This window comes from Acomys minous (assembly GCF_964271855.1).
Source record: "Acomys minous genome assembly, chromosome: 10".
Lineage (NCBI taxonomy): Eukaryota > Metazoa > Chordata > Mammalia > Rodentia > Muridae > Acomys > Acomys minous.
In genome coordinates this window covers 85,485,976-85,506,553 of record NC_140491.1, presented here as the reverse complement: position 1 = coordinate 85,506,553, position 20,578 = coordinate 85,485,976, and the positions used below count along the sequence as shown (strand labels likewise).

The following is a 20,578-nucleotide window of genomic DNA, read 5'->3' as shown; positions in this document are numbered from 1 at the left end:
GTGTTTTGCCTATATGTGTATGTGTGCACACCCCTGGAACTGTCACGTAGGTGTGCCGGGATACATAAGGTACTCCTCTGCAAATGGCACTTACTGCGGCCCTTTGACACATACTTAAAATATATTCCTATGTAAAGTGTCTGCTACAACTTGTTACTATCTTGCCTAGCTTTCCTTTCTGTCATCTTGCTGCTTAATTCTACTTGGGAGTGGTAAGCACATGAGGAAGCGGTGATCTCAGCTCCAGATGTAACATTTACTAAATGACTTTGGATACCCATAAACTTTTCCTGGAAACACAAAAAAGATCAGTATTTATGATTATCACATAGAAATGTCTGACTTATAACTTAGTCAAGTCTATGGCCAACTATTTAATATTTGTAGAACTTAATGAGTATACCTTCATCTTCTTCTGTATCACTATGAAAAACCTGAGATGGGATCTCAAATATGAGGATTCTCTTTTCTGACTATATACATAATATAAGTGAAAAACAAGTTTTTCTCTTTAAGACAAATCTCTTCTTTGAAAAGTTTTATTATTACCATCATTTAGTCCCTACTGTCTCCTACTAGCCAATACCCTTTAGGGTAGTCTAAAATGTCAGTAACAATATCATTTTTTAAAAAATATTTTTCATGAAAGATAATTTTTAAAATTAATTTAAGTGGAACAGTTTTTGGTAGAAATTTAAAGTGGCTTAGCTGCATAAGAATTTATAAAATTATCTGAGTTTTTAAACTCGAATAATTGGATGAACTAGGTTTCTAAATTTATGTAGGAAACCAGCAGAATAAATATCAAAACAAACAAAATAAACATTTTAAATACTGGCCCACAGTGTTTAAAGATGATTTAATGTGAAAATTAGTATGAGTTTCACGCATCTGAATAAATGTCTCAAAAGGCTGGCAAAGATGGATCAGCACCTAAAACATTTGCCACACAAGCCCAACAACCTGACCTCAATCCCGAGGACTCGGTGAATGAAGACGTGAGGAGCCAACACCACAGAGGTTGTCCTGATACCATCTGCACGCTTACATCAAGGCGTGCAGCACTGCACAATGATACATAACTGGTGTGTGTGTGTGTGTGTGTGTGTGTGTGTGTGTGTGTAAAATTCTTCAATAATGTTGTCTTATCAATTAGACACTAAAACTAAATTTATTTATTTATTTATTTTGCACAGGAGATTAAACTAAGAGCTTAGGAGCTGTGCAAGCACGTGCATGTATGTTCGGATGTAGCTATATGAAAGTGTTCATCCCCCGCCGCCCCCGCTCTCTCCCTCTGACGTAAGCAACCATCTACAATTCTCTTACACGTGCTTTTTTATTAAGTCTCAGTTCTCAACTTTTTTTCTTCTGGTTCTCATACAGTTTATCACATTCTTAAACTGATGATTTATATAGGATACAAGAAAAGCTAAACACCTTCCCTTTTAATTGTTCCCTAATGTCTTAACAAAAATTTTGCACTTACCTCATAAACCTAGAGGTTTGGATTTGTTTTTTTGTTTTTGTTTTTGTCTTTAATACTTTCTAAGAGCACATTCTTTAACTTTGGGTATCACTGTTAACAGAAAAAATTCTGAGGTGCATTTAGGAGTGTTCATAAAAACCCACAGACTCCATACAGACAGCACAGTAACTGGAGTACTGACAGCAGTACGAATAAGAAAGCTGTGACCAGCTAAGTGCGGTGGTGCATGCCTGCAATCCTAGTACTCGGAGGCAGAGGCAGGTGGATTGCTATGAGTTCAAGGACAGCCTGGTGTACAAAGTGAGTCCAGGATAGCCAAGGCTACACAGAGAAACCCTGTCTCAGAAAGGAAAGGGGGGTAGGGGGAGAAGCCAGCATAGTTCATAAAGGAGGGGAAAAGATATTTGATGACCAGGATAAAACACTCAAGATGGACGTATCCTAAGGGATAGCTAGGCCACCATCTGACTCTAATTAGACTCATCTGATTTTAAAGCACTTTATCCACACAACTACTGAGCGGACCAGTCTGAAAGAAGAAGACACCAAGTCAAAAAAATGAAATTTCTGAACATTTATTTTGCTAACTGATAGGCTGTTTGAATTCTCAATAAAACACAGAAGATAGCTTGGATCATGAATATTCTGACACAAGAAATATTTTGCCTTCGTATGTTAGTTTTTCTACTTACTTTCTTATTTTCATACATTAAAAGATACTTAATGTTCTGTATCTCAGTCTCTTCATGACAAACAATGGGGAGGACTATTCCAAAGAAACAAATTAAACTGAATGTTTTATTGTATGAAATAAAAAATTAGAAGTTTAAAGTTTAATATTATAACAGGCATATATAAAATACTATATATAAAACATAAATAATTGTGTTTCTCCACATGTATCAGGCAAAGTATGTGTGAGTGCACAAACACACATGCACGCACATACACACACACACACACACACACACACATCACTGAGAAAGGCACATTTATGAGGTTCATTTTATTAATAGGACTAAGTAAAAATATATCACATCCAACAAATTTAGCTTTAGAGTCCATGCTCTTAACCATTTTTGTAGTATTATGAATTTAAAATACAGATCTTAGGACTAAGTGTGTTTATATTTTTCTTGTCTTAATGATTAAAGATTACCAAAAGTCAGATTCTAAAATCTGAATAGACAGTATGTATTAGCTAATCACAGCTATTCGACATTTTCTATCATATGTGCTCCACAACTTTTATAGAATATGTGTAATTGTTAGGGAAAGCACAAATTAAGATAAAGGTAAATTAGACCAGATGTACAGTTACAAAACATTATATAATTTTATAAAGGAAAACATAGAAAAGGAAAATGTTATTGAGTATTTATAAGATGCTAAGAGCTCATATGCTCTACATTTAAAGCTCAAAATAATGCTAAGAAAAACATTATCAATTTTCCTTATAAAAAAATATAGTGCAGAACCTCAGTAGCCCTCCGAAGACTGTGCACTTCAGTATGCAGTGTACAGAGCTAGCTCTCAAGTCAAGAAGTGTCTCTCAAAACTCTAGTGCTTGCTGCTTAGTAATGAAAAGAATACAGTGGATTATTGTTGGTATCAGTGAATACTGTGGCTAGAAAAGTGTGGAAGCACAATAATAAATTTAGCATTTAGCTTTATGGATAAAGCTTGTGACTTTTCTTTCCCGCTGCTATAAAGATACAGCAAAAGAATGGTATTTATTTTACTTTTATATTCTTTATAGAAAATTTGCCTATATACTCACAAGCAGAATGATATATGAGGAAATACTTTCTACTTGTTTCTTAGAATGCTTTTTTGCTACCTGTTAAAATACTTAAATATATACCTTACGTCAATAAAAAATAAGGCATAATCTGTAGAACCATAGAGGTTAGGTATAGAGTAAGGGGGATAGATAGATAGATAGATAGATAGATAGATAGGTAGATAGACAGACAGACAGACGGATGGATGGCTGGATAAGGGAAATGGAACAGATAGGTACGAATGGAGGGAGGGTGTGCAGTGGGAGACTCAAGTGGGGAGGGGGAAGGGAGGAGAGGACGAGGGAGGGAATATTAGGAGAAACAGCGAAGTTAAAAGCCACTTAAGGGTTAGTATGGAAACATAATGCATTATGTTTCCTAAAATATATACATATATGAAGGCAAGCTAAGTGAAATTGCCAAATATGGGATTGGGGGTGCACAGAGTCCCAGCTGTCCATCTCTTGACCAAATGAAGCTGTCAGTACTGGGATTAGTTACAAATAATTGAGTTGTTGGCCAAAGGGGTTCCAAATGAACCCACAAACAACCCAGGCTGTTGCCAAGACAACAAATTACTCTCCACAAACTGACAGCAAGGCCCCACTGCTGACAACACCTACACAACTCATTCAACTTGCATTAGGCTAGCTGCTACCTACATTGAGCCTTCATCTATACATTCTAGTGTCTTTAGTACAGGAAGGGACTCTGTATGATACCAAAAGAGAAATGTAAACAACCCAGCCACAAACCCTGGGATCGACAGCAGCGTCCAGCCTGCAAGATAAGCTAGTGCAATGGCCCAAAGACTGTGAGAGTGACCAACCAATATCTGATTTGACTTAAGGTCATTTGAAGAGATGGAACACGTACCCCAAGAGCCTCAGACTAGATAGCCCAGGGAACTGGGCTAAAACCAAACATTACTGCTCTTAAAAAAATAAAATAAAATAAAAAAGAGTAGTGCCAATAAAATGACTCCTGAAGACATCATGCTAAGCTTGCAGATCAGAGTCTTGCTCAGTGATCACCAGAGAAGCTTCCTACTGTAGCAGAAGGGAATAAATACAGTAAGAGAGACACCTTTGAACACACCACCATAAATGGGATTATCTCCACCAAATCCCTCCCCTCAGGACTCAGGAAACTCCTTGGAGGGAGCAGAAAAAGTGTACTAGCCAGAAAGACAGAGGACGCCAAGAACACAAGGCCTTCGAAATCGACATGATTGAAGCCCATATGAACTCACAGGGACTGAGGCGTTATGCACAGGGCCTACACAGGTCTGCACCAGGTCCTTTGTGCATATATTGTGGCTTCCAGTTGAGTGTTCTTATGGGATTCCTGAGGTGCAAATGAGTGGGTCTCTGTTTCTAGTGCCCTGTCTTAGGCTCTTTTTTTTTTCTGTTTGTTTGTTTTGTCCAATTCCAATGTATCAGTTTTGTTTTATCTTCATTTTATTTTAGTATTATCCTTTAGAAGCCTGTCTGTTTTCTAGTGAGGGACAGAAAGGGATCCAGATAGGAGAGGAGTTGGGAAAGAGCTGGGAGGAGTCATAATCAGAAAATATTATATGAGGAAAAATAAATCTATTTTCAATAAAAGATAAAAGAAAAAAATCTTTTAAAATCACATTCATATATATTAAAAGATATGATAAAAATAAAAGAATTAAATATATTACCTACAAAATTCTTATTATACTACATGGCACACAATAAAGTACTAAGTAAATTATTAGCAAATACATTAGAGATTTGAAATTAGTACTGATAGCCGCCAAAATAGGCTATAAACCCTATCTACCATTCTTTAATTATAACCATGGATTATTAACCTTATTTGATAACAGAATCCTCGGGCACAGAGTACTACTCATTTATCATAAAACTAGTGGTTTTAGGAACATGCTTTGTTAGGGGGAAAAAAAACATATAAAGCAGAAGGTACACAGCAATTTCTGCATAAGGCCCAGGCCAAACTTTACTCCCACTTAGGAGGTACAGGTGGCCCTTCAGGGTTATTAAACTCAGTAAACAGTCTAATAAGATTTTCAAATAGTGATGGTCTATGAACTCACTACTCCTCTAGATATTGAAAAAAAAAAAAGAATGCAATGCTCTCTATACTCTCATTCAGAATGCTACATTCATAAGTAAGTGAGTGAGTAAGTAAGTAAATAAATAAATCTACACATTTCCGTTATTTTTAAAGAGTTAAATATGTTTTGAAAAGCAGAGACTGGGCAGACAAGATGCCTCAGATGGTAAAGGTATTTGACATGAAGCTTAAAGACATGAGTTCAGTCCTTGACCCACGCGGTAGAAAGGACCCACTGTCGTGTGGCAGGTTGTCCACTAAGCTCTACTCGCATGACCACGTACACAGACACACACACACACACACACACACACACACACATCCATGCATGCACAACACATGCACACATTATTAAACAAATCATGTAATTTTATAAGAAAGAAAGAAAGGAGGGAGAGAGGGAGGGAGGGAGGGAGGGCAGGAGTGGGAGAGGAAAGGGATCTGCCATACCTTAGAATCCTAATTTCTCAACCCCTACATAATGCAGTATCCCAATCAATTCAATAAGTGCTTAGGTATATTTTCATTTTTCTATGCCTTATATTTTGTTGCTAACTAACTTAATCCACTAATTTTATTGTTTTCTTAGTATTCTATTTCTTGAGCCTCTAGTTATCAGACTGTTAACTGCTTAATAAAAATAAAAGGTGGTGTCCAAAACTCCAATTGAATGAAGAAAAGTCAGTAATTGTGTTATAGAAAAAAATATCTTCAACTTTATCTTTAAAAATACTTTATAAAGCATATCAGATACACCAATATGTTCAAGGCTAACATCATGACATGAGATAGGAATTGAAACCTAGTAATTTACTATCATTTCTGTGTTACTATGAACATAATAATAAAAAAGTTATTACGTGTATTACCATTATTGTATAGCCCTACTTTTCTTACCAATACATGAAATAATTTGTAATATGCTTATATTGTGGAGAGTGATACAAGCACACATAGATTTATGGTGGTATGTCTTCTCCACTCCACTTGATTTGTTCCATGTGGCGCTGCTCTGCAGCTGGAAGCAGCCAATGGCTTCACAAGTTGCCGACATGACTACGTCCCTTACCTTCATTTGTTGTCACTTATGCTGCATCAGCCTAGTACCCGAAGCAGGCTTTTTTTTTCCTTCATAATATAGATTGGTCAAGCACAACTAAGTCCTTCTCTTTTGAACTCAGGGACATTATTTTAATTCTTTTTTTTTTTTTTAAGTTTTGCCTACTTATCTCTAGCAACGTATGCTATGTTCACAGTTTCCAATATTTTTGTTAAAAGTCTTATGGAATCTGAAACTAAAATCATGACTGTATGGGAAAATACATTATTATCTTTAGACTGAAGTAAAGTGGTCTTCCATTAATAACCAGCCTATAACTAATTGTGTTTTTCCCATGAAGAATGAAGAATATTTGTATACTTTTAAACATTAAACCTAAGGATCAAGGAAAGTGTTGCTTACAATCAATGTCTTGGACTTCAGCTCCTTTCTATGCCTCTAGGAACCCTTGGGCTTTTCTGTTTAGGAAATCTTTCTCCATTAGGATCAAGGTAACTCTTTCTCAGGGGAATTACAGCCTATTAAGCAGCCTCATAACAGATGCCTGCCTCCTGATGCACTGAAGTCTCTAACAGTAAGCTCCATGTAACTTTCCGTGACAAAAAGTTCTAATACTGCATTTACTGGTGCAATGGTTTGGTCAAATCCTTTTCCATCTCCAGGGTTTAGTTCTAGAAGACAAACAACTATAATTTCTGACCACATATCCCAGTGAGCACATCCACACATGTTTGTTTAAGATATTAGCAAGTCATCGGTTAAAAGGAGACAATAAACACCCAGTTAAGAACCACAGTTTCAAAGTAGATATTCAGATAAGATGCAGAATCACATTTGGGGAAATAAATTTGCCTGTTTTCAAAAGGTAGAAAGTACCTCCCTGGTGGTAAGTGTAGAGCCCCACAGTACTTGAACTGCAATACTACTCCAGGGTAAATCAGAGCCATCAGAATTTATGAATTAAGTGGAGAAAATGCAAGCTTTACTTTTTCTACTTTTAGCATCTGTATGTAATATATATAGTTTTCATAATCTACTACTCATAAATGCTCAACAATCAACTTGGGTATAAATTTTAATAAACAAACAAAAAATGCAGCACTCTTGATAATGTTTTACTACCTGAACTATGGTGTTTCATTGCTAACTGATATGCAAATACAGTAGCTTCAGAAACCAAAGGGCACTCTAGTTCTTACTATACTGTTATTCATATCCTTAATCTTTGTTCATTTTTCTCCCATTTTTTTCTACTTATTTCCTTTCTGATTTATGTTCTGGGAAATAAAAAAGCCAGAAATTTACATGTATAATCACATCCTTACTTTACCAGGTTATTTTTAACTTTTTGTTTTTAATGTGTTTAATTTTTGCTTTTAATGTGTTAAAAACATATCTGCTGGGCTGTGCGTGGTGGTGCATGTTTTTAATATCTGCACTTGTGTAGATGGGTAGACCTCTATGAGTTCCACGCCAGTCTGGTCTACACAGTAAGACCCAGTATCCAAAAACAGCAACAACAAAATAATAACTAGTAAATAAGTTTGCCAATGACAGTATCTCATTGGAAGCTTTGTCCTTACCTGAAATTACTCCCTACTCTGACAACTTAATATTTCCCCTATATGTGCATCCTTATTAACCAATCATTCCCAAAAAATACATAGTGATTGGCTTTACAGAATTCTAATACCTTCATTATTAAGCATATTTACATACTCAGTCTGATATAATCTTACAAAAGCTTTTACAATGATTTTTCAAGGCATATTTCAGACATTTTAAAATAAAAATGCTTATTCTTCAAAACCTTCTGCTTTATTTTTGTTCTCTTTTCAAACCAGTAGCTGACTACCGAAAAATCTGTAGAAATGTTAAGTGACTGTATGTTATCTGTATTTCATTGAACATACAGTCCTGTATCAGTGATGAACATGTTTAACCATATGTCTATGCAGCAGACTAAAACGTCATAATAATGACATCCTTCATTATTACTCAGGGTATACTAGCAGGATTTTCAGTAAGAAGTAATGTGTTCAACGGAAGTTATACTATACATAATATATATGTGTGTATGATGACTTTCACAATAGTACAGTTCCCTCGAGGTAATCAGGGGATCTACTCAGTGACTAGTTAGGCCTATAATTTTTTTCAGTCATTTTTTTCTTGTTACTTTAATATATACTTTTTCATGATGAAATTGATGTATAAATACAAGTTTATTAAAATCAAATCTACATAATGTTAAAACACAGTAATTCTAAAACGCACAGAGTTCTTTATCAGAATTCCAAAAAAAATTTCTATACAGAAAAGATGTATGTTGCTACATATATTCTATGTCTGAATACATATATACATATAAATGACAGAGAATTTATAAATAAAGTAGAAAATAAGTAATATATTATCTGTACAACTATGAATTCTAAAACATAACAGAATATTCTACATGTACTTTTACCTAAATGTGAGCACACAGTATATATCAGACTTAGTTTTCTATCAGTTTATTTTAGAAATCAATCCATTTTTTTAACCTAGAAATCTAAATTTTGCATATTTTCTCATTCTTATATTCACTATACTGCATTTACCTTTCTATCTTAAATTATTCCATAACAGAGATTGTTTCTTAAAGTATTAAAAAAGTAAGCTACAACCATCTTTTGATAATACTATTTAACGATTTTACTAGCAATTTATTCTATATGAATTTTCATCTTTCCTAAATTGTACATTTATACTGCATGTATTTAGATTTCAGCAAAATCATGTCTATAATATACACATTAAGTCAATGTACAAAAGAAGTAATACAGCTTTAGGAAAAAGCAATGAATTTAGCAAAAATGCCTACTAAGTTTTAAAAAACTAACACATACAATTGAAGCCAATTTCTGACTAGTCCTAGCAAGCTATACAAAAATAAAGAAGCAGCCAAAGAAATATCAAATTCATTATATCTTTATAAAAATAAAAATAAGCAGTTAAACAATGAACCTAAAACAGAACTGCAAACAGTAAGAGCAACAGAATAGAAAGCATGTAGAATTCAATTAAAATCTGTTGCTTGCATCTAGACTCCTTTCATATACATAAAAACACTGGAGTAATATGATTAAGTTTTATGTGAAAAAAGACAGCATATTATTCTGTTCTTCAAACTAGAACCAGGATCTGAATCAACTGAATAGCAGCGTAAGCACCATTATAGGATATGCAAAATTTAAAACAACAACAACAAAGCTGGACCATTTAAGTAAGCAAATGAGATAGAAAATACTATATTATTTCTAGAAAAAGTATTTCTAGTATGATTTTATACATCTTTAAAAGAATAAAATGTTAATAATTTCTATATTAAAAATACGCTTAGGGGTTAGAAAATTTAGCAAAGCCTATGGCAAAAACAAAATCACTCTAAACATGACCAGCAATCCTTCTAGCGGGTATGGGCTTGCTGATACACAGTGAACTAAACACTGTGGCTTTAATTGAAATTCGAATGTTATAAACAGTGAGAAGCCTGGCTCTGGCCAGTTTTCTAATGCCATCAGCAGAACAGAGATGGGAAGCATAAACAAACCTTTTAACTAGATTAGTCTCTGAAATGGCCAAGAAATCCTTTAGCACAAACTCCATTGTGATAAATGTGGAAAGAGGAAGAGTTTTAGAATAATGCTTTAAAAAAATAAGTCCTGTCTCTACTATAACATGCACTGCCGATTCTAAATATTTTATATATAATAGTTATTAATGACAAACTTTATAATTGATTTCCCAAATACAGTCCTTTTTTCTTTATATGACAGTTTCACTTTAGATTACTATATCCCAAAGAAAGAAACAACTTAAAACAATAGCATTTTCTTTACTTGACTATGGTTTTTTAATTCGAATATCGATAAATGTACGGATTAAGTAAATTAATGGCTAACATTTTTGTACGTGTGGTGAATAAAAAACAATAACCACAGCGACAAGGATAAATGCAAATAAAATTTAAGACTGGGTCTTGGGAAACATTTTCTTATTTACTTCTAGGTTCTGACATACAGACATTCAGTTAAGAAGTCAGGCAGGAGGGTAGGAGAAGAATTTAAGTTTATAGCAGAACCAAACCAAGACATTTTCAGATCACTAAATCTGTTTTCTTAACAAAAAAAAAAAAAATTAGTACGAAAAAACCAATGCACAAAATTTTCACCTTTGCAAGGCTGATGACTGATTACATTACTCAGTTTACTACTTTAAACTAATATAGTCTAATATTTGTTCAATTCTACAGACTGTAAGGAAAAGTCCTCTAAGAAAATGTTTTATGAGCCAATTATCTTAGATCAAAAACTATCATATCCAACTTTGAATGAAGTATAAGCTTTGTAGCTGCTTCAATGTCATTAGTGACTGTTATTTCCAGGGTGCCTACGTATAACAGAAAATAAACCTTAATGTGTGCTCATCTATAAATACCTCACCCTCTTTTTCTCTTTGAAGACTTATGCTGGTGTTCCAACATTAAATTATTATGTAATATAGTTATACCTCACATTAAAATGATAAGAGAATTAGAATTCTTACTTTTAACTTCCTCTTCAGTGTTCTAAAAACAATTATTTGCGACTACAGAGTTATTCTTTCCTACTGATTAAAAAGTGTTCTTATATGTCAGAAGCCATTTGGAATTATCTATTCTGAACAACAACAGAAACACAGAGTTCCTTAGCATATAAATATTTTAAAAACTAGAAGACTGCTCATAGGATGGCAGTCAACATGAATATAAGGTATGAATATACATTTACTAGGAAGGGACATAAAGGTTAATTAATTAACAAATAAAAAATTTAATTATTCTTTTTCCTTAAAGAAATCAAAGGAAGCAAACAGAAACAAAACAATCCTCTGGCTTATTGAATTGAAAAGCATTTTAAAATTTGTAGCTGCTTTTAAGTATCCTGTTCTTTTGTGTTATTCCACTAAGAAAATATTTGTATAAAAATTGTTAGAATACCTTGTTACATACTATTGCAACCTTCAACTTCATTTAGCAAAACGTTAAATGCACCACCACGCAAGTTAGAGGAAGGCCAATATAATGAATTCTATAATGTTTTGCTCTGAAGAGAAGACTGACTTTATTTATGCTTTCAGTTGCACAGTGGTCTGTTTAAGAGAGTGGGGCATGGTTTGTTTTTCCATCCTTGTACACGTGAAAACTTCTTTTCCACTATCCTACCTCTAATGCTATTGGAGCCATCATTCCACTAATTCTTTCTGTAGTGCAGAATGATAAAACTCTTTATTACAGTTGTACTTTGAATTAAGAAGCAGCTATATCTAATGCAATACAGTATTTGGTGTTAATGATAAAATGGTACTTGGTTGGTAAACAGTTTCCTCATACACAACATGACACAAAAATGTAAAGGTAAAGACTGAGTAAAACTGATATATTCATTAAAGTGCTACACAATAAATAAAAAGTGAGGAATGAATGTGAAAAGACGTTAGAAGTTACCAGTTGGCGTCTATTTACTCACAAGGTGTTCAACTAGACAGCAGAGGCATCCATTCCTTTTCTCCAATTGTGAGTCAACGTTATTCTAACACAAACATGGTAAAACTGAGAAGCAATTGCAGCCTTTTCTCTCCCAAGTGCTTCTCAATTATGTATTAAAGCTATTAAAGAAACTGATATAGGATTCTTAGCTCTTTTAAGAATTTGTCTGAGAAAGTTCTGATTCATTAAAATTACAGACACACTACCAATATTGCAACTGTTTTAGAAATAAAATGAGGATTTTTTTTTCATGAGGTTCTTGAAGTAATAATATACCCAGTACATACTAAAACTTCCAAAACTCATATAAAGTAGGGGGTAATTTACTGGACTTCAGTTATATTGTTAAGAGTTGCTTAAAATATGTTACAAAGTATTTAAACACTCAAAATTAAAATGTACACTTTTCAATAAACCATGAAAGATTACCTACTGTATAAGGTTTAAATATATATTAAGGCCAAAACATTAAATTTGGAGAGAATTGTCTTTTTTTTATTTTAATGAACATTTTTAATTATCTTCAGGTTAAAAAGTTATAGTTAGAATAAAAACTTAGCAAAGTAGCCACATAGATAACTTTCATGTTCTACAGCTAGTGAAATGTGTGTGAATAGAGAAGCCCTGCAGTATAGTATTAAATATAATTTCTTATATTTGTCTATTTTAATGATAGTGATAATTTCTTCAAACCTGCATGTTTCTACTTAATATTATTATATTGTCAATATAAAATTTATGTTGGTAAAAAAATAAAGATTTGGCTAATATATCTGTGGAATACAATTAAGAAATCTCATGAAATTGCAGGGACCAATCTTGTTTTCAGATGCCTAACAAAGTGTCTGAGAGATGAAGAAGCTCTATAGATGTTTAATTAATAACTAAGCACAATCTAGTTTTCACATACATTCAAAATCAGCAAAGTTTACAAAGGTACGTAAGTTGGATATAGGCTTTCTGGCTGACTTCATGGGATCCCACTGATGACTAGATGCAAATCTTCATATCCATAGAAAACTGGAAAGCTGATAAGTGTCTGGGTGAGGACCAAAAAAACAAAGTCAGGGAAACATGTCACCTAGGTAACAACTGCTTTATAGAGCTGGTAGGAGCGGCCTAATAATCCCAACTACTGAGGCAACATCTACAAAATAAAATGAAGCAAGTGACCCCTGCATTAATGTACCTTTAAGCAAGTTTTATGTTACTGTGTATTCAAAACAAGCCACTTCTGTCACATTCTATCCTGATGAGGATTAGAAGGAAGTATATTTCTAATTCTTAGTATAACCACTACCTTTTTTCTTTAACAGAATTTAATTTGCTTGTTAATTAGGAAATGTGAGAACTATAGCAAAAATCAAGATAAAAATTCTCAAGGAAAAAAAAGACTTTCATCATAATGAGAATTATACCAATAAAGAGGTGGGGGGAGAGGAAATTAATCTCACACTTCTTGGGTTAAAAAATTAATAGACCTATATCTAAAACTAGTATGGATTATGTCAACAAGTTGGTCCTACTATGTACCATGTTTGCTATGAGTGAGGTGCATACAAGTTCTTGTCAGATGAAAAATTTTGTCCTTAACTGGTTCATTCAGCCAAACTTGAAAGTAAACATTTACAATGCTAGTTGTTTCTGTAAATACGGGTTCTTAAAGTAAGCATGAGAACTAGATTTCCTGAGCTGCGTAACGGGAGGTTTGGGCCAAGGGGAGCAGTAGTTGGGAAAGTCAGAAACGATTCTGAAAAGCAGTGGTCCACAAGCAGTGAAACTGGTGCCTCTTTCAAAGGGCAACAACGAATTCCTGCTTTACAAGGGGCAAGTCACAGCTCTACAGCTATACGCCTTCAAGTTCATAGAAAAGAATTAGCCCAGACAGTCATGGGAGTTGCCTGCTTGTAACCTCAGGACTTAAGAGGCAGAGGGTAGGTCAAGATATGGGTTTCCAGATCATAGACTGTCTTCAGAAAAGACTTTATATAAAACTTTGAACTGGTACACACAAAATTAGGCATGAAAGTTTCATTCCTGACCAAAAAAAAAAAAAAAAAAAAAAAAAAGAAGAAGAAGAAGAAGAAAGAAAGAAAAGAAAAGAAAAGAAAAAGTTGGAATCTTGCGTAAAGTTAGGTACTGTAACCTTCAAAGTATTAGCTGGGTGAAAAATTATCCTCCTATCCTTCTAAAATATCAACATTATTTAATACTTAGAATATAAGCCATACTGAAACCACAATAAAAGGTTTTCAAGTCATGTTATCTCATTTGCAGAAATACAGAGTTGTCTAACCATAGTATGGGTTAAGTAGGAAAAGGAGCCTAGGAAGGTTTTCAAAGGAAAACACAAACTACTGAGTGGCTATAGCAGTACATTTCTACATTCCCACACTCAAAAGGCCGAGGCAGGATGATCAGGAGTTCAAGGCCAGCTTCAGCTACATATCAAGACCCTGTCTCAAAGAAAAAGAAATACAAACTAAACAGCCACTAAAACCAAGACTGTAAATCTTTATTTATCTGCCTACTAAGCTACTACTACCCCAATTCTCTACACAAGTTGCATACTTAAAATTGTATCCATTACATTATGATTGTTTTTTTTTTCTTTTTTAAAGACAGAAAATCTTCAGTGGACCAGTATTATTGTTGATGGGAGAAAAAGTTGGAATTAGCACGGATATTTGCCTGAGTGCAGCAATCACATCTCAGAAAAGGGTTTAAAAAGGTGTTCAAATATGTAACAGAAATGAAAGAAATAGGGCCATCCTGTTTTCTGCTACACAGTAGCCCACATTCTGTGTAAATGTTTCCTTTTACAACAGTTGGTAATAAAAATTTTACTGAACAAGTTTATAGATACTCAATGCTTTTGGATTCATATATATGAATATATATGAGTTTGGGATTTACAACAAAGAAGAAAAGAATAAAACAAAACAGGAGCATCATCACATTGCAATACTATGTCAAAGATAGTTGTCAAATATCTTTTTAGAGTTATAATTCTTCTATTCTTTTTGCTGATCAGGTGGCTATTTTCCTATTGCTGACATAAAGTACTTTGCTGTCACAAAGTATGGAACCAGAGAAACCAATGCAATTTTTAAAAAGTGAGAGAGAGGTATGCAGATAGATAGACTGAACATGAATGTGTACATCCATCTTCAGTTAAAGGATAAAAGAAATGTATAAATGAAACAAAATACCACTTCCTAATGTAAGCTCTAACTATGAGGCCTACAACAGAAATATGTTTTCAGTACTTGTGAAATAAAATATAGCCCTATATTTTGAAATAAATATAAAATATAAGTAAAATATAGCACTGTAAAATGAAAGCACTAAACATATACCACATAAGAATTCGGAATACTTATCTTTATCAAGACTGTTATTCTAAATCTAAGTCTGGATTTACCTTTCAATTTCTAGCCAACTATAACACACTAACTTCAACTTCGTGATGCTGTTCAACTCGTGAAAATGTATTTTAGAAATTTATTTCCTTTTACATGTTGTGAACAATTGGCTCAGAACAAAAACTGCGAAAAAAAAAAACTCATCTCAATTTACAACAGAAAATAAATAATTCAGTTAAACTGAAGTTTTAATATTGATGAAGAAGCAAAATATTGATGTAGAGGTTTGGCCTTCTATACACCAAGAACAACACAGAGTTTTCAATGGGATTACTTGTTCAGACAAGTTACAAAGATTGGGGGGTGGGGGCGTTAGTTATGAAATAGCTATTATTTTCATGTTGTAGAAAATAAATACCAGAAACCTATGTGGGAAAAGAAAATACCAGTGGCATGTCAACTTTAAGCATTTTATGCTTTGAACTTTATAAAGTCAAACAAGAAACAAATATTAAAAAACAAAACAAAACAGTATCCCAGAAACCAATAATACAAGTGTAAAACCGAACCAAAGGCCTTATGAACTAAATTTTGAAATTTGATACGCAATTCAGACAAAATTTTTAAAAATGGAAAAACAAAACACCTAACAGAACACCAGTCAAGTCTTCCAACCCTAAAGTCAATATCCAAGCCACAGACAGAAGCAAAGAGAGAACACTAAAGTCTACAACTGGGTGAGCAGTTCCAACACAATTCAGATCCCGACATTTTCCCACTCAGAAACAAATGCAGGCAGCTTTTCCTGCGGAAAGGGGAAAAGCTTTCTAAACGTAATTTTTTAAGTGACATCCAGAAAGTATGCCTCTTTCTGTCCCTGTCCCTGGCGCCTCATTGGAGGAAGGAGGGGGTTGTTTTTGTATTCTCCCCCCACTGAAGCAAGGCACAATCAGATGTTAGCTCAAGAAACCACTTTTGACAACAGCAAATAAAAATAAAAGTGCCCTTCCTTCCTTCCCTGACAGGGTGGACACCCCATCTCACACACCCCTCCTTCACTCCAGCCCCTCCTTCACTCAACCCCCCAGCACCACCCCCTCCTCAACCCCGGAGCTCCACTGCGTATGAGGTTTGGTGCTACTGCTGCCCCGGAGTGAAAGTCAGAGCCGGAGGAAGGCAATGGAGCCCCCACAGACACACTTACCTTTCCTGCCCCCCACTTTTGAGTGCCGTCCCTGGAGCTGTGGAGGATGACACAAAGGGTAATAAAGGGGGGGGGGGGAAGTGAAGGAGGAGGAGGAGGAGGAGGAGGCAAGGGAGGAGGAGGAGGAGAGCTGGCGAAGTGGCTGCTCCCGGTGTAGGGAGATGTCTTCAGCCAGGGCCAAGCAGCAGCAGCAACAGCAGCAGCAGCAGCAGCAGTAGCAGCAGCGGCGGCGGCGGCGGCAGCAGCAGCAGCAAAGGGTCTGTGTTGCTAAGAGGCTTTTGGTCTCTTTCTCTCTCTCCTCTCACGGCCACAGAGGAGGAGGGCGGAGGGGGCTCTGGAAGCAGGCGAGTAGAGGGCTGACGGGGTAGGAGTCGTGGATGGGGGTTTTCGAAGAAGAAGAAACTCCTCTCCTCTCTCAGGCTCAATCCCCCCCCTTACTCAGGGCTCGGAGCTGGAGGGTGGGGGAGGAACTCAGCCGTCTTCCCCCCCACCACCCCCCCCTCAATTCAAGGTTGAAGTGGGGTAAAAATTAGTGTCCTGTCCCTTTAAAAATAGAAATAAAAGGTGCCCCCCCTCTGCCACTGCCTCTCTCTTCATCATCAGCTGCTGCTGCTGCTGGGGTCTCTCTGCTTGGGGGGGAGGGGGGGCTCGGGTAGAAGAGACGGGAGGCACTCACTGCGCATGTCCCTTTCTGACGGGAGGCTGGTTGGTGGAAGGATGGAGGAGGGGGGGGAGGGGAGGAAATGAGATGTTTTCCCAGAAGGCTCCAAGGCGCTGTCGACCCGGAAGACATTGTAAGCAGGGGGTAAGAGGGGCGGGGGCGGGAAGAGGGGAGGAAGTTGCTACTCTTTAACACCCCCCAGCTGCCTCCTCCCTCCTTAGGGAGAGTGGAGGGACGGAAGTAGGCGTGGCCCGTGGCGAAAAGAGGTCACGTGTTGGGCCTGGGCGGGGCCGTAGGGGCGGTGCGAGCGCAGCGCATGCTGGGAGTGGCTGTGCGCGCTTGGCAGCAGCAGGTGATGCGGAGAAGGCGGTGAGCATCCATCCGGTGTCCTCACGGTCTCTGGTGGCCCGTTATGCCCGGGTAGGCAGGCTTTCTTGCGACAGGTAAGGGCTGGTCTCGTGGGCTAGATTAGGGTGGCCCCAGGCGGGTGGAAAGGGCTAAGACTTCCGCCTGCAGAGGCTGGTAAAGAGGTAGGCTTGTGTAGGCCGGACAGGCCTAAAGCTGCGGGGCTCTCGGTCTCCCCGCGAAGCTTGTGGAAGGTACCCTGAGCAGGGCGCAGTTCAGCAGAGACCGACTGGAGAAGGCGTGTAGGTGATCACAAGATTGGCCAGGGCTGAGACAAAATCTGGGTCTCTTCAGGTGACTGGCCACTTTACCCTTGCTTTAGAGCGTGCGACCTAGTTGGAAGAGCCAAACCGGATGTATGAATGTTGATCAACTTCTACGTAGTAGCCTTGCTTATGTTGGCCATGTACACATCCTGCCTTGCCTGCCTTTCTATTCTCTTTGGGATTTTGGAGAAGCTGTAGGCAGGGAACGGACAGGAGAGGTTTGCGTGAAGGCTCCTGCATGGTCCCTTTGCCTTTAACGCTGCAACACAAAAGATTGCACCTCCTGAGGGTGCGTGAGAGTGTGTGGTCTGTCATACTGAGTTTTGGCATTAGAAAGGAGACACCTTGAAATTTTCTTGTAGAGTAGAAGAAAAAGCTTTTTATGTGAGCGGTTCTTTTACTTTTATAGTGAAATGAGTTTCTTTTCCATCTTCACTTTTTTTTAACAATTAAAATCATCAGTCTTTTCGTTGCTTTTTTTGGAGGATTATCTAATGATCCCAATGACTTAAGACTATTTTTTTAAGAATCCGAAGGTCCTCGAACATAACTCTTGGTCTTATTAAGTTTAGTTCTGCTCAGTAGGATTTACTGTCAGTTAAAGTTACTTGTTTTCCAAATCGTAGGTTGGTGCAAATCTATACATTACACTATTCATGTTTCTATGGCCCAGGGCCTACCTTTTCTTTGGGTGAGGGTAAGCTAAGTATGTCACGTGGGCTCAAAACAAAACTCCCAATGCCCTTAAAATTTCATTATTAGAAAACCTAATCACAATCTTGCTTCAGAAAAAAATATATAGCAAGAAAAGTAATATGGCCTAAATAAAACTTTTAAACCCATTTTATGTGAGAGACTAAATATAAGGGAAAGTGCACAAAACACAAATGTAACAAACAGCTGTAGCATAGCCTGTAACTACTATGAATCAAGAACAACAACTTTTGTAGCACGTGGGAAGAGCATGCCCCCTAATCCCTGCCGGACAGGTCTTCCTCAGGTGCCTCCTCATCACCACTGTCTCTGTTCTTGTGACCATCACTGCTTGTCTTTTGGTAGATTGTAAAAAACGTATGTCATCATTCCTAAACAAATAATAATTTGTAGGTCTCATATCTATTAAGTGTCGTTTTCTGACTTTTTAATTTACTCGGCTGAGATTTGACCTGGTTAATGTATTTTGCTGTAATTCATACGTTTTCATTTTGGCGTAAGAGGATCTAAATATGAGCGTTTTGTAAGAATAAGCCACAGTTAGTCTTACACGAACTTTGGGCTTGTGTTCTTCTTTTTCTTGTTACTACTTACAATCTACATACCTACATAATAATCTGGCTGTCTACATAAATGCTTTCTTATGAACATAGCTGTGTATTTTTGTAAATTGTGTATGTCTGTCTTCAGTTTGATCAAATTGTGAAATGGGTATGCCACTTTATACCCCTGCCTCAGTGTCTGATGTGTCCTTACCATCTCTCTACCAGCTATACTTTAATTTTGCCAATCTGATGAGTGTAGTTTTATAATTTCCGCTGTCTTGAGTACAGTTCTGTACTGATGATATTGTCTGTTTTTAGAAACTTACTGGATGTTTGGATTGATGCTTTCAGAAATTGCCTTTTTAATCATCTTTTTAAAGTCTTTTCTGTAGTTTGTTGTTGTTGTTTCTCATAAGGATTCATAACATTGTGGCAGATAGCTCATCTATTCATGGAGTATTACTTTCTTTCTGGATAGTATGTTTAAATGTCTTAGTTTATATGTTGTTATTGTTCCTTGAATTTTATATTTAGCTTTAACTCTAGGACACAGATTTTCAACTTGTGCTCGTCAGTACAATTGTCACCAGCTCCATGTGATTTGGAGCACTTGAAATATACGTCATACTTAGTATGTCTGACAGTTTTGTGTGTGTGTATGGTGGTAGTGGTGTTTCCTTTTATATTCAAAAGTGTAACGTACCTCAGCTTCTCGTTATAATTGTTAAAATTATGACTACTTTTACCTTGTTTTGCTTTATTAAATATACTAGAAAATGTTAAGTTACTTAGTGTTTACATTTATGTTGGATAGCAGTATTCTCAACTATAAATATTGAGTTAGATGTTTCCATGTCTTGGCCACTACTTTCCGGTTAGTGCCCTGCATTTCTAAGGTTTGGTGTCTTTCTCCTTTTACAAAGGAGAGTCTGCAGATGTTACTTAGTGCAGTTTCTCAATTCTGGTTTCTAAGCCCTTGTTTTGCCTTTAGTTTTGAAGAATTATGATTTTTTTTCAGCTTTGTGGGTTGTTTGTTTGTTTGTTTGTTTGTTTTTCCACTTTGAAGATAACATTCTACTGGGTTTTGTCTGGTTTGGTTTGGTTTGATTTAGTTTCTGCTGTGGATTTCCAGAAATTAACTCTAAATCTAATTCCTTATACATTTAAGGAAAATTGTTTTACTGTAAAAAAAAAAAAGTTAGCTCTAGTTTCTCTGCTATTTTACTGTGATGAGGGGGGCGTAGAATTTGTTGTCATGGTTTAGAGTGCTTGAGTCTAGTATCAATAGACTACAGTCTTTGTAAAACATAGAAGGAAGTGTGTGCAGGTACCTCCTGAAAATTAAAACTTTCACTTTCATTGTTACGTATTCATAGTTAGTTTGTAACTTTGACAAGAAGTTCAAGTTCT

General features: G+C 36.2%; 2 protein-coding genes across 10 annotated transcripts in view; one reads left to right on the top strand and one right to left on the bottom strand.

Annotated features, from left to right (window-relative positions):
* MBD5 (methyl-CpG binding domain protein 5) overlaps positions 1 to 16,723 on the bottom strand; it is a 374,269-nt gene extending 357,546 nt beyond the window's left edge. For all 4 annotated transcript variants that reach the window (XM_084799998.1, XM_084799999.1, XM_084800001.1 and 1 more), the window contains exon 1: positions 16,578 to 16,723. The gene's annotated coding sequence lies outside the window, so the exon portion shown is untranslated. The remainder of the gene's footprint in view (positions 1 to 16,577) is intronic.
* Positions 16,487 to 20,578, top strand: part of ORC4 (origin recognition complex subunit 4) — a 41,565-nt gene continuing 37,473 nt past the window's right edge. The window contains exon 1 of one of the 6 annotated variants that reach the window (XM_084800010.1): positions 16,487 to 16,635. The gene's annotated coding sequence lies outside the window, so the exon portion shown is untranslated. Of the gene's footprint in view, positions 16,636 to 17,523; positions 17,682 to 20,578 lie in introns of those variants that run through there. The other 5 variants (XM_084800007.1, XM_084800008.1, XR_014782776.1 and 2 more) reach the window with 5 other exon arrangements.